This window comes from Passer domesticus, chromosome 8, assembly GCF_036417665.1.
Source record: "Passer domesticus isolate bPasDom1 chromosome 8, bPasDom1.hap1, whole genome shotgun sequence".
Classification (NCBI taxonomy): domain Eukaryota; kingdom Metazoa; phylum Chordata; class Aves; order Passeriformes; family Passeridae; genus Passer; species Passer domesticus.
In genome coordinates this window covers 9,591,057-9,603,245 of record NC_087481.1, presented here as the reverse complement: position 1 = coordinate 9,603,245, position 12,189 = coordinate 9,591,057, and the positions used below count along the sequence as shown (strand labels likewise).

The 12,189-nt window shown below is 53.1% G+C and overlaps 2 pseudogenes; one reads left to right on the top strand and one right to left on the bottom strand.

Annotated features, from left to right (window-relative positions):
• LOC135305578 (zinc finger protein 850-like) overlaps nucleotides 1-12,189 on the bottom strand; it is a 261,867-nt pseudogene that overhangs the window by 160,452 nt on the left and 89,226 nt on the right.
• LOC135306007 (zinc finger protein 883-like) overlaps nucleotides 1-12,189 on the top strand; it is a 77,054-nt pseudogene that overhangs the window by 63,948 nt on the left and 917 nt on the right.

The window sequence follows — 12,189 nt, the reverse complement described above, 5'->3', positions numbered from 1 at the left end:
TCGCTCACAGAGACCAATTCTCCGCCAATTGACATCACTGGCTGACAGAAACCAATGCTGTGCCAACAACTGCCGTGGCAATGGCCGAGTGCAGCCGCCTGAAGGCGCCAAGGCTGTGAACGAGCAGCCAGGGCCGAGCTCTGGCACTGAGGCCGCGGCGCCGGCACAGACGCTGAGGGCCCGGGCGCGGTTACCAGGCAACCGCGGCACCAAGCGCGGGGCTGGGCCGGGCCGGGCCGCACGCATTGCCAAAGGACATTGGCACTGTCCCTGCTGACTTGACTCCTGTGCTTGCTGCAGAGCCTTTCTGTAGCCAGGAAAGTTTAAAATGTGCTGAGAAAGGCACCTGTGGCAGGTCTGTACACTGCTCTTTGGACAGCACCAGGATTCCATCCTGGCTGCAGCCCCAGGAGGGGCTGAGGCAGCTGCAGAGGGGCTCAGCCTGGAGAAAAGGAGGCTCAGGGGGCCCTTCTGCCTCTGCACAACTCCCTGACAGGAGGGGACAGCCGGGGTTCGGGCTGTGCTCCCAGGAACAGGCACAGGAGCAGAGGGAACGGCCTCAGGCTGGGCCAGGGCAGGCTCAGCGTGGACACCAGGAGGAATTTCCCCAGGGAAAGGCTGCTCAGGCCTTGGCAGGGGCTGCCCAGGGATCTTGGCAGTGCTCATCCCTGCAGCTGTCCCAGGAAGGCCTGCAGGTGGCACTCAGGGCTCTGGGCTGGGGACAAGGTGAGCATCGGGCACAGCTGGGACTCCATGGTCTCACAGAGCTTTCCCAGCCTTCATGATTCCATGAGTCTATGATTCCATGAAGGCATGATTCAAAACAGAGTTGAAGTCAAATCTATCATACACAAATATTACAAAGGTCAAAATTAATGTGAAATAAATTTATGATTATTCTTTAAGATTGAAATAATCGTATGTCAATGTTGCATATAGGTAAAGCCCTATAAAAGAAGAGCCTTGTTACCCTTGTAAAGTGATGGCTCGGGCCTGCTACTTTGGCTAAGTACAGCTAACAGCTAGCCTGACAAGTTCCTGTGAGAAAGCAATTTGCACCTGGGAGAAGAAAGACTTCTACCCACATCTTCTATGCAGGAGACAAGAATGGAAACATTCTTGAAACAAGAGAGGAAAGATTTTGACTGACATGTACATGAGCAACTACTAACCAATGAACTGAGTTGCACTAAGTTACTAACCAATTAAAATGAAACAGAATGTCTTTAGGAAACCATAGAAATATGAGCTGTGAAGAATAAAGATGGGCTGTTGTGCATGAAGAAATAGGTGTCTTGTCTGTCTCTATAGTGACATGCAAAGACAGCATTACATAAACTGACCAGCCACTGAAAATTTTGGAATAGGTGTTCTGACCATTTGATCTGAACAAATCCTTAACCACAAGAATGGAGGCTATAGCAAAAGCTGTAATCAAGGCACGGAAGCGGACACTGGAAATTGCAGGAATGGAACCCCAAAATATTCTTCTCCTATTAACAAAAGACTATTTACAATGGTCATTGCAGAATTCAGACACCTTGTTCCATTCACCAATGCCACTGTTGAATTTTTCGTGTCTCATTAGCAGTCATTTTCCAACTCATAAACTTTTCTCTTTACATCAACAAGAGGAGGAATTATCTTGGTTGTCAAAGCAACCTGTGGGAGGCCTCACAGTTTTTACTGATGCCAGTGGAAAAACTTCCAGAGCAGGCCTTACCTGGCAGAACAAAGGCAAATGGCTCAGTGAAATCCTTGAGGCACCAGGAGATTCCTTACAGATTCTTGAGCTACGTGCTGTCGTCAGAGTGTTTGAAAAGTGGCCAAATGATCCCGTTAACATGGTTTCTGATTCTCTTAATGTAGTGGTGCTGTCCAGCGCATGGAGCAAGCACTGCTGAAGGAAATGCAGAGAAATCCAGCACCAGGGGTTGTGGCAACTCTTTTTGCAACTGTGCCAGTGTCTCAATTCTCACAAACAGGATTATTTCATTACCCATATTTGGAATTACTCTGGATTGGAGGGAGGCCTGGCCTTAGGTAAGGAGAAGGCTGGCCAATTGGTGGCAACACTCTGGGCCTCTGCTTCTCACAGCATCAATAAATTTGGCCAAGCCAGAAGGGCTGACGAGTTTTTCATCAAAATGTGAAAGTTTTACCCAAACAATTTGGAATATGGCTGCAGGATGCTGAGGGAATTGTCACAAGCTGTCCACAGGGCCAGGCTATGATTGCTGGATTGGGTCCTGGAGCCAACCCCAGTGGTTCAGGGCCCCTGCAGCTGTGGCAAACTGATGTGACCATCTGCGCCTCTTTGGGTGGCTTTAAACGCATTCATGTGACCACAGACACCTTTTCTGCCATGGCTTGGGCCACTCCTGTGACAAGTGAAGGCTCTGGCTTTGGCATTCCACACTGGCCAGGCTGCTTTGCTGTTATGGGCTTGCCTCAGGAAATCAGAACACACAACGGGGCAGGATACACAGCCTGGCAAACCCAGGATTTCTCAGCTCCTTGGGGAGTGAAGCATAGCACAGGCATTCCAGGGAACTCCACACGTCAGCTGTCATCAAAAGGACACATCAGGTCCTGAAAGGACTGCTTGATAAACAAAAAATGGGGCAGGATGGGCTGAGCCCACAGGACAGAGTGCTGAAAGCCGTCCATGCTATGAATCCTCTGTGGTTAGTAGGCAATCACAGTGAACCACCAGCATTAACACATTACTCAGGTTTGCAGCAAGATTCTGAATTGGTACAGCATCGGCCAGAAATTTATTTTAAAAGTCCTAGGACAGGGTTATGGGAAGGACCTGCAGATTTACTGATGTGGGGAAGGGGTTATGTTTGTGGCATTACAGACAAAGAACCCTGATGGATACCAGCAAAGTGGGTTCATCTCTGGCTAGAAAAGGACACTCTGATCCCTAATACCACTAATGAACCTACAACCAGCAACACCTGAAAACATCCATTGCCCTCAGAGCTGGAAATGCTTTTGTTATCCTTGGGTGAGATTAGAATGAGTGGGTGTGGAGCACACAGGTGGTGTGAGTTTGAGGGAGGAAGCTTTGCAAGGCGTGGGGTGTGCAGCTGTTGGCACAGCCAAGAATTCAATACCTGGGTGGTGTTATCCCAAGTGACAGGAAGAACAGCAAATTCCCCTGAAGCTGCTCAAGAAGCACTGAGCTTGTTTGAAAATCAAGAGCAATTGGGGCAGGCTATTCAGTGGTATTGTAGTGAACTCCAGAAGCTTGAGCAGAAAGAGAGAGAATAAAATCAAGGATATTGAGTGTGGTAAGGAAATATTAATCCCTAGGACCTGGGGAGTTAGACCTGATCAGAGGGAACAAACAAAGAGAAGCTGGAAAGAAAGGAACCAGGAAAGAAGGAACAGAGGAAGGGCTCAAAGAGCAAGAGGCACAGTTAGTTCAGATTTTGTCCCTGATCTCAGAGGGGAAGGGTTCTTTACCAATGAGCAAGATGAAGAACAGCTTTAAATTAGAGAGGTGGGGTTTTGGGAGATTTTTTTCTATTGGCTGTAGTATGTGGTACATCTGTAGTGCAGAGGAAATTAACCCACCAGGATGGCACTGACAGAATATGTGGCTTACTTGGGCCAAGGCTGCTGGGGTGGATTCCTCTCGTTTATCCTTGGCCATGCCCAGAGATCCCTTCCACACAGGTCTAATTGGTATCCCAGTGAGTGATTTTACTGGTTTTGCAAGGTGGGTAGGAGCTAGAGGAAAGCCATACGTGGAAGCAAATAGATCAAGCATGGAGAATCATTGGTGTAACATCAGCAGAGGTGGTACAAAATTGGACAGATGCAAAAGGCTGGGAATTAAGCCAAAGGGCGAAGGCTTCCAAGCAGGTATGATAACACAATCCCTGAATGAAACCGGACTAGAACCCCAAGAACCAGACCTGTTAGGATCAGCTCCTGGAAATTACTGCTTGTTTTTTAACTACTTTCTGGAAGCAAAAATAACCAATTTGAGCAATGTTCTAGTCCCACATTCCAAGAATAATAGTGTCATCCTTAATCCCAATTCTCCATCATATCAGAACAAGGCCAAATATTGCCACAATTGGACTTATCCTGGCAGTGCTGGTGCAAATGAGACTGTAAGAAAGCTTCCACTTGGTGTCTTTTTAATCTGTGGGGACAGAGCCTGGCCTGCAATTCCAAGTAATCCCTTTGGTGGAACTTGTTACCTAGGAAAACTAAGCATGTTTGCCCCTAGCATGTGACAAATGCTGAATCAGACTATCTGGAGAGCAGGACACAGCAGAAGAACTAAAAGAGCAATCACAGGCTTAGGATCTAATTGTCATGATCATGTAGAGCTTTGGGGTGCTCCAGCACGAATCTCAGCATCATTCCTTGCTCCAGGTGTTGTGGCTGCTCAGGCTTTGACTACACAGAATAAGTTGGGATGCTGGGCAGCTAAACAACTGAACACAGCTTCAGCTGTTCTAAATCAAATGCTCACTGGTGGAGATAGTATTAGCCATGGCACACTGCAAAATAGAGCTGCTGTAGATTTGTTGTTGTTAGCACATGGGCACGGGTATGAGGAGTTGGAAGGAATGTGTTGTATGAACCTCTCTGAGCATTCTGCATCCATTCACAGGAAACTCAAACAACTACAGGACAACATGAAGAGATTGACTGTGAATGACTGAGGGTTGGATGAATGTTTTAAGGGGTTGGCAATAACTGGATGGTTGAAAGATATTGTAAAGGGAATTTTGTTAGTATTAGTAGTCATTACTTTATTGCTTTGTGTTATTCCATGCATAATTAAGTTGGTGACCCCCTTAGTAGGGAACACAGTAAAGAGGGTCTGGCTGGTGCAAGAAGGGGGAACTGTAGCAATGTATTTGAACAACTCAGGCCTCAGTGTGCACCAGCCATACCCTCTGCAACTGTTCTTATCAGAATTGTCTCAGGGCTCTGTGGAATTCATCAAGGTGACTGAGATATAAACTGTGCTAAAATAAGCACAAAGAAGCTGAGAAACGGCACACCAGGATGGCAGGAACTGGATAACAGGGGACTGTGAAACACCTGCATGGTGACCAATCACAGAGACTGAGAAATGGAGGCAGAGAACGAGGAAACGAGACAAAGGCAGGAAGCAAGAAGTGTGATCTTAGCAGTTTGTAGAATCCAGAAAAGTGTGTGTAATGTAAACAATAAACAACTTCTGCTTGGTCACACCGGTCAGTTGTTCAGGAGTCCTGGTTTACCTGCAAGAGGGGGTGACTGGAAACATACTGGGAGAGGCTGGAACCATCCTAGGGGTGAATGGTAACACCTGGGACCATGCTGGGATCATAGTGGGATCATACTGGGATCATACTGGGAGTGACTGGGAGCCACAGGGCCCATGCTGGGAGTGACCTGGGCACCCCTGGGGGAACTGGGGCAACTGGCCCAGCTGGGGCTCAGGGTTGTTCTCCCCCAGGGCTGCCCCAGGTCCTGCTGCCACTTCGGACCTCACAGAGCCAGGGGAGAGGGGACGGGGACAGAGGAGAGCTGAGGGACAAGGACAGGAGGCAGGGACAGGGACAGGAGAGGGACAGCGGACAGGGCAGAGCCAGGGAACACGGCCTGGCCGAGGGACACTGAGCTCCAGCACTTGGGGCTGTTGCCCTTGGGCTCCCAGCACAGGCCCAGGGGCAGAATCCCCTCCAGAAACTGTTGTTTGCTTTCAGCTTTGCTCTGCAACATTCCCCCGGAGCCCCAGCAGCAGCTCCAGACCGGCCGGGTGCCCGGGGCCACCAAAGCCGCTCCGGCAGTGCCCTCCTGCCCCAGGCAGGGCACACAACAGCCAAGGAAAGGCTCGTGCTGGGCTCAGGGCAGGCACAGGGCACTCCCCTGGCGCTGCCACGGGCACAGCAGAGCCGGCCTGGGCACAGCATTGGCATCCATGTCCCATGCAATCCCAGCAGGGATTAGGGCTCATTGTGTTACAAATGAGAAGCTTGACTAGGCCAATATTCAAGCAGCAATCAATTTATTAATTCATATGGTAAAGTATGAGCAATACAGGCTGGGTACAGGGGGGGAGGTTTTCCCTCCAGCTGCACACCGATAGTTGAGGCTTACAGGCATTGATAGGGGTACTCATAAGCTTTCTCAGCAGTTTCCGTTTCCAATTTTTACGTCACAATTCTATACACTATTATGATTTAGTTTTTCTCAGGATGTATCCCAGAAAGGAGTATCCCCAGATGGTGGGGTCCGGCTTCCGAAAGAAGAAAGAAGTCTCCCAGCTGGTGAGGTCCAGATTCCAGATGGGTCCACCTTTTAATTCCAAATCTCATTACAGTGATGTCCAGCTTCTCTTGGTCGAAACCATCAATCCTTGAGTAGATGTTCATCTTCCTTTCTTAAGCTGCTTTTCACTGTTTTTTTAATGTATCGAGATAAGCACGTTTCCTTTTTATATATTCTAAAGCTATGGTTTCAAAGATCCTTACTACGAGCAATATTCTAAAATTATACTTCAAAAGGTTATTATTGCAAAACTCTTTAAGGCTTAGCTACAAGCAGAAAGTTCCTGTCAAAGAGAAACATCCTTAAAGCTTTAATTCAAATGATCCTAAATCAACTGAAGACTTACAAAGGGTAATTGCGAACAAAGGATAGGTTCAAAGGCCTTCTTCCATGCTTTACCTCCTCAGTTATTTATTAGAATTTGTCTTCATAACTGTCCCATGGTCAGTTTCCACACAATCACAAATACACACGTTGCCTCTAGGAACCTGACACAAAACACAGCTTTGTATTTCCCAATTGCACTGCTGGCATTGCATTGGTCATCCATTCAAATAATTTCCCCATGGAATTCCCAGGGCAATGGGTTAGGGGGAGATCCATCCATGGAATTCTCACCTGGCTGGGATGAGAGAGATCCGGCCATGGAAATTCCATGGCAATTTCTGCATTCCCAAGGCCCTCATTCCTGAATCCCACATTCCCACAGGAACTCCCCTCCTCTTCGCACACCCACCTTTGTGCTCCAGAGCCTCCCGACCATGTCTGATGGATTTTGGGAGCTCTTCCACACAGCTGTGTCCCAGATAATGCTTCATCTGCTCCACCATGATCCCTTTGCATTCCCAGCACCTCCAGGTGATCCAGGTGGCACCATCGGACACTGCAAAGCTCCTGGGTCCCAGCTGGAAGGAGATGAAATCCCACCCCTTGTAGCGATCCCATCCCAGCCCCTCAGAGTCCTCCATTCCCACAGATCCCAGCCCAGCCCCCGGCTCCCCCCAGTCCCCCCTGCTCTGATTGTACCGACCCCGTCTCCAGGGCACTGTCGGCCACGGGCCCGTTCCTGTCCTTGAGCCGGGGCTGGCTATCCCAATATCCCAGCACTGGCTATCCCAATATCCCAGCCCTGCCTATCCCAATATCTCAGTTCTGGCTATCCCAATGTCCCAGCACTGGCTATCCCAATATCCCAGCCCTGCCTATCCCAATACCCCAACACTGGCAATCCCAATAACCCAAACCTGGCTATCCCAATATCCCAGCCCTGGCTATCCCAATATCCCAGCCCTGCCTATCCCAATATCTCAGTTCTGGCTATCCCAATGTCCCAGCACTGGCTATCCCAATATCCCAGTTCTGGCTATCCCAATATCCCAGCTCTGGCTATCCTAATATCCCAGGTGTGGCTATCCCAATATCCCAGCCCTGCCTGTCCCAATATCCCAGCCCTGGCTATCCCAATATCCCAACCCTGGCTATCTCAATATCCCAGTTCTGGCTATCCCAATATCCCAGCTCTGGCTATCCCAATATCCCAGGTGTGGCTATCCCAATATCCCAGCCCTGCCTGTCCCAATATCCCAGCCCTGGCTATCCCAATATCCCAGCTCAGCTCCCCCCACCATCCCCGCTCTCTGCGGCTCCATCCGCTCCCGGTCGCTGCCCCAGCGCTCGCAGGGGTCCCGTCCATGTCCCCCACAATCAAGGACTGGGGGACCCCGGGCCGTGTTGTATTGTGTTTTATTCTCCTTGTTCTCAGTTTGCAATGGTTCCCTGATGTAGCCCCGCTTCTTTCCTGAAAATGCTTTGCCCCAAGTGACTTCCCTCCTCCCCCATGTCAATCCTCCCTGGGCCCCTGTCAATCCCTCGGCATCCCTTCCCCTCTTTCCAGAATCTTCCCACAGGGGCGTGGAGTGATTGGGCAGAGGTCAGGGCCCTCCCTTAAGGTGCTTCCTCATTTGTGATCCTTCATGTCCATCTGCCCGGTTTGCACACCCCCCGTTTCCCCCATTGGTTGTTGGATGTATCTTTGCCTTGTTTGCACCCCCCTTTCCAAGCTGGTGCAGGGGCTGAGTGTGTGCTGTGTGCAGCAGGTTGCCCTGAGGGTCAGAGCTGCCCTGAGCCCTGAAATAAACCTTGGCTTTACCCTGCCCAGAGTGGGCCCTTTCTTCCTGCAGCAGCGTCTGCCAGCTGCTCCTGTGGTTTAGGGCTGGCAGCCCCGGCCGCTCTCCTGTAGCCCGGGCACAGGGGAGTGTCCCCCGCAGTCGACCGTGTCGGGCTGGTCGGGCAGGGCCCGAACGGGCACTGAGAGGACGCGGCGACAGGGCCGGGCTGCGACAGCGCCACTGCCAGGTACTGCAGGGAGTGCAGAACTGGGGGGACAGCGAGATCGGGGCAGCTGGGGGGCTGAACGTGAGAGACTGGGGATCCAGGGGGGTCAAGAGGCCAAGGAAAGGGGGACTTGAAGGGCTGGCCGAGCTGGGAAGGAGGTTCAGGGGCTCAGAGTCAAGGAAAGGGGGTGCAGGGACTGGGAGAGCTGGGATGGGGTGTGCAGGGAATCCTGTGCCCAGGAAAGGGGGTACCGGGATGTCCTGGGAGTGAAAAAAGGAGGGTCTGGGGGCTGGAAAATGCAGGAATGGGGGCCCAGGGATCCCAGGTCAGGGAGAAGGGTGGGGCTGGGTGCTGGGAGAGGCGGGGGCCGGGGAAAGTTGAGTTGGTGCCAGATAAGGGGGTGCAGGGGGGTCTCAGTTCTGGGCAATGAGGTAAAAGGGGGTCTCAGTTCTCAGGAATGGGTTGCAGGAGGGGCTCAGGGTCACAGAAATGGGGGGCAGGGACATGAAGAGGCAGAAGGGAGTTCCAGGGGGCCTGGAGCCCAGGAAAGGGGAGTCCAGGGTTTCCCAAAAAAGGTGGGACATGGCATAGGGACACCCAGGATGTTCAGGAAGGGGGAGTTCAGGGCGTGTCTGGTTTTGCAGAAGGGTGGGGCTGGGGGCAGGGAAAGGCTGGAATGGGGGTCCAAGGTGTTCCAGGTCGTCCCAGGGTCAGGCACATAGGAAGTCTGGAGGTGTCCAGGGAGGTGGAGCTCAGCCCAAATATTCTGGGGAGTGCCTGGGTTGGGATTTTTTGGGGGGATGTTTGGAGAATGAAGAACTCCAAGGCAGGGCAGAAAAAGCCCCTTGGGGGGACATCGGGGGGTGGCGGCTGGCGGCAGAGTCAGCCTGGAGGAGCAGAGCCCTGTGTCCCCCAGGAGCCCAAAGTGGGGAGCCCAGAGAGGGGGGAGCGCCGCCATTGGCGGGAGCCTGCAGAGGCTGGAGAGGGGCAGGGGGGACTCCTTGGAGCCCCTGCAGCCCAGAGCAGAGAATGAGGGGAGAAGAGAGCCCAAAAGGGAGCCCAAAAAGCCCCGGCACCCCTGAATGTGCAGAGTGAAGAGGGAGCAGCTTTTGGGATTGCTGGGACTGCCAGCAGGCTGGGGAGGGTGGGCACCGAGGAGAAGGGGGACCCCCAATGCAAGCTTGACCCCAGCAGCTGGGACTGGGGGAACTCCCAAAGAGCAGAGAGGAGGGAGCAGGGCCGGGGAATTCCTGGGAGGCTTTTTCAAGGCTGAATCTTGGTGTTTGGGAGGTTTTTCTGGAGCCCAGATGCCCGGTAACTTGTAGAGAGGGACTTGGGTGGAAAGACTTTCAAAGTCAATGTGCTCATCCCTTGTTTTCCCCAAACCAGGATTTCCCATTGTAACTTCTTGTGAGGCAGTGAGAGAGAGGAATATGTCCCTGGACACTGAGGCAGGGGACGAGGAAGTCAGTGCCCCTTTCCCCCTCTCTCCTGCTCCATCTCCCAGCCCAGCACCGCCCCGGCTGCAGGACAGCCTGGGGGCATCTCCTTGCCCTTGCCTGTGGCCCGGAGGCAAATGCCATCCTGTCCTTGTCCTTCCTCCCCCAGAGCAGGAGCTGAGGATGGAGAGCAGGGAGGACAAATCCCCACGGCAGAACCTCGTGGCAGAGGCCGTTTTGAGCGGCTCCATGGCGCAGGAACCCAACGGGGAGGAAAAGCCCCGGAGATGCTGCACGAGGAGGAGCTGCAAACGCAGATGGCGGGGATCTGAGGAGGAAAGAGCCAGCCTGGGCCGGGAAGGCGGCCGGAGATGGAGCCAGAGCTCGGAGCTGGTGGTCCATGAGGAGGTTCCTGATGGGGAGAAGCCCCACAAGTGCGAGGAGTGTGGGAAGAACTTCAGGTGGAGCACCAGCCTGATCGTGCACCGGAGGAGCCACACTGAGGAGAGGCACTACGACTGTGATCAGTGCAGGAAGAGGTTTCAGACCAGCTCTGATCTCCTCCTGCACCAGCGCACGCACACAGAGGAGAGGCCCTTCCGCTGCCCTGACTGCGGGCAGGGCTTCAGGCGCAACTCCACCCTCATCAGGCACCGGCTCATCCACACTGGGGAGAGGCCCCACGAGTGTGAGGAATGTGGGAAAAGCTTCAGGCAGAGCTCCCACCTGATCAGCCACCAGAGGACCCACACTGGGGAACAGCCCTATGAGTGTGGGGAGTGTGGGAAAAGCTTCAGCCAGCATTCCAGCCTGATTGTCCACCAAAAGATCCACTCTGGGGAGAGGCCCTACGAGTGTTCCGAGTGTGGGAAGGGGTTTCCGATCCGCTCCCATCTTTTCCGGCACTATCAGAGTCACACAGAGGAGAGGCCCTTCTGCTGCCCCGACTGCGGGAAGGGATTCAGGCACAACTCCCACCTTGTCAGGCAATGGCGCATCCACACTGGGGAGAGGCCCTACGAGTGTCCCCAGTGTGGGAAGAGCTTCTCCTGCAGCTCTCACTTGACCCGACACCAACGGAGGCACCGGTGAGGGAAGCCCTGCGAGTGCCCCGAGTGCGGGAAGAGCTTCGTGCACTGCTCCAGCTCCATCCCCCACTGCAGGACCCACGCTGGGCACAGCCCTGGTGACCCACATTTCCTGTGATCCATGGTGGGAACACATCTGGCTGCTCCTCCTTTTGGTTTGGCCTTAATGTTTTTTTTCTCTTCTCAATCTTTGCAGTCCAAAAGCCAAGTGGGATGGGTCTGTTACTTCAGAATAACTCAGCCCCACTGAAAACAACTCAATTGTTGAATGAAAGCTCAATAACACCAGGGATTTGCTTCTTCCCACCTCAAAAAACTCAATCCCACAACAAAGTCACTCGACTCCAAAGCCACCAGGCTGACATGGGGTTAGAATGACACTGGGAGAAGTGGGATCCCAGTTTAGTGCGGAGGTACGGGGATTGCGTGGGGCTGGGGGTGTGAGATGTATTTGATAGCAAATAAAACTTTCAGACTTACTGCTTTCTTCCCGTCCATGCTCAGTCCCTTGCAGTTCTGTTTGCAGAGTGCCGCCTCCCAGAGTGTCCCCTCACAGTTGCCGCCCTTGGCCTGAGCCCGCCCCTTTCCCCTCACGGTTCCGCCCTTTCCTTGCCCCCTTTCCCCTCACAGTTCCGTCCTTTCCTTGCCCCCTTTCCCCTCACAGTTCCGTCCTTTCCTTGCCCCCTTTCCCCTCACGGTTCCTGCCCTTTCCTTGCCCCTTTTCCCCTCATGGTTCAGCCTTCAGGAGAACCTTCAGGAACGGGAAAGGAGGAGGAGGAGGAGGAGGGAGGGAGGAAGAGGCCGAGCAGCAGCAGAACAGGAGAGAGAGAATCTCGTGGCCCTGGTGGTCCCTGAAGCCGCCACAGCCCCGGGAGCATCGCCCCCCATCCCGCAGGTGCCCGGGGAGGGGGAGCACGGCCCGAATATCCCGGGGGTGCCTGGCTTTGGGGTTTTTTGGGGGGGATGTTTGCAGCTGGAAGGGCTCCAAAGCAGCCCAGAACAGAGAATGAGGGGAGAAGGGAGCCCAAAAGGGAGCC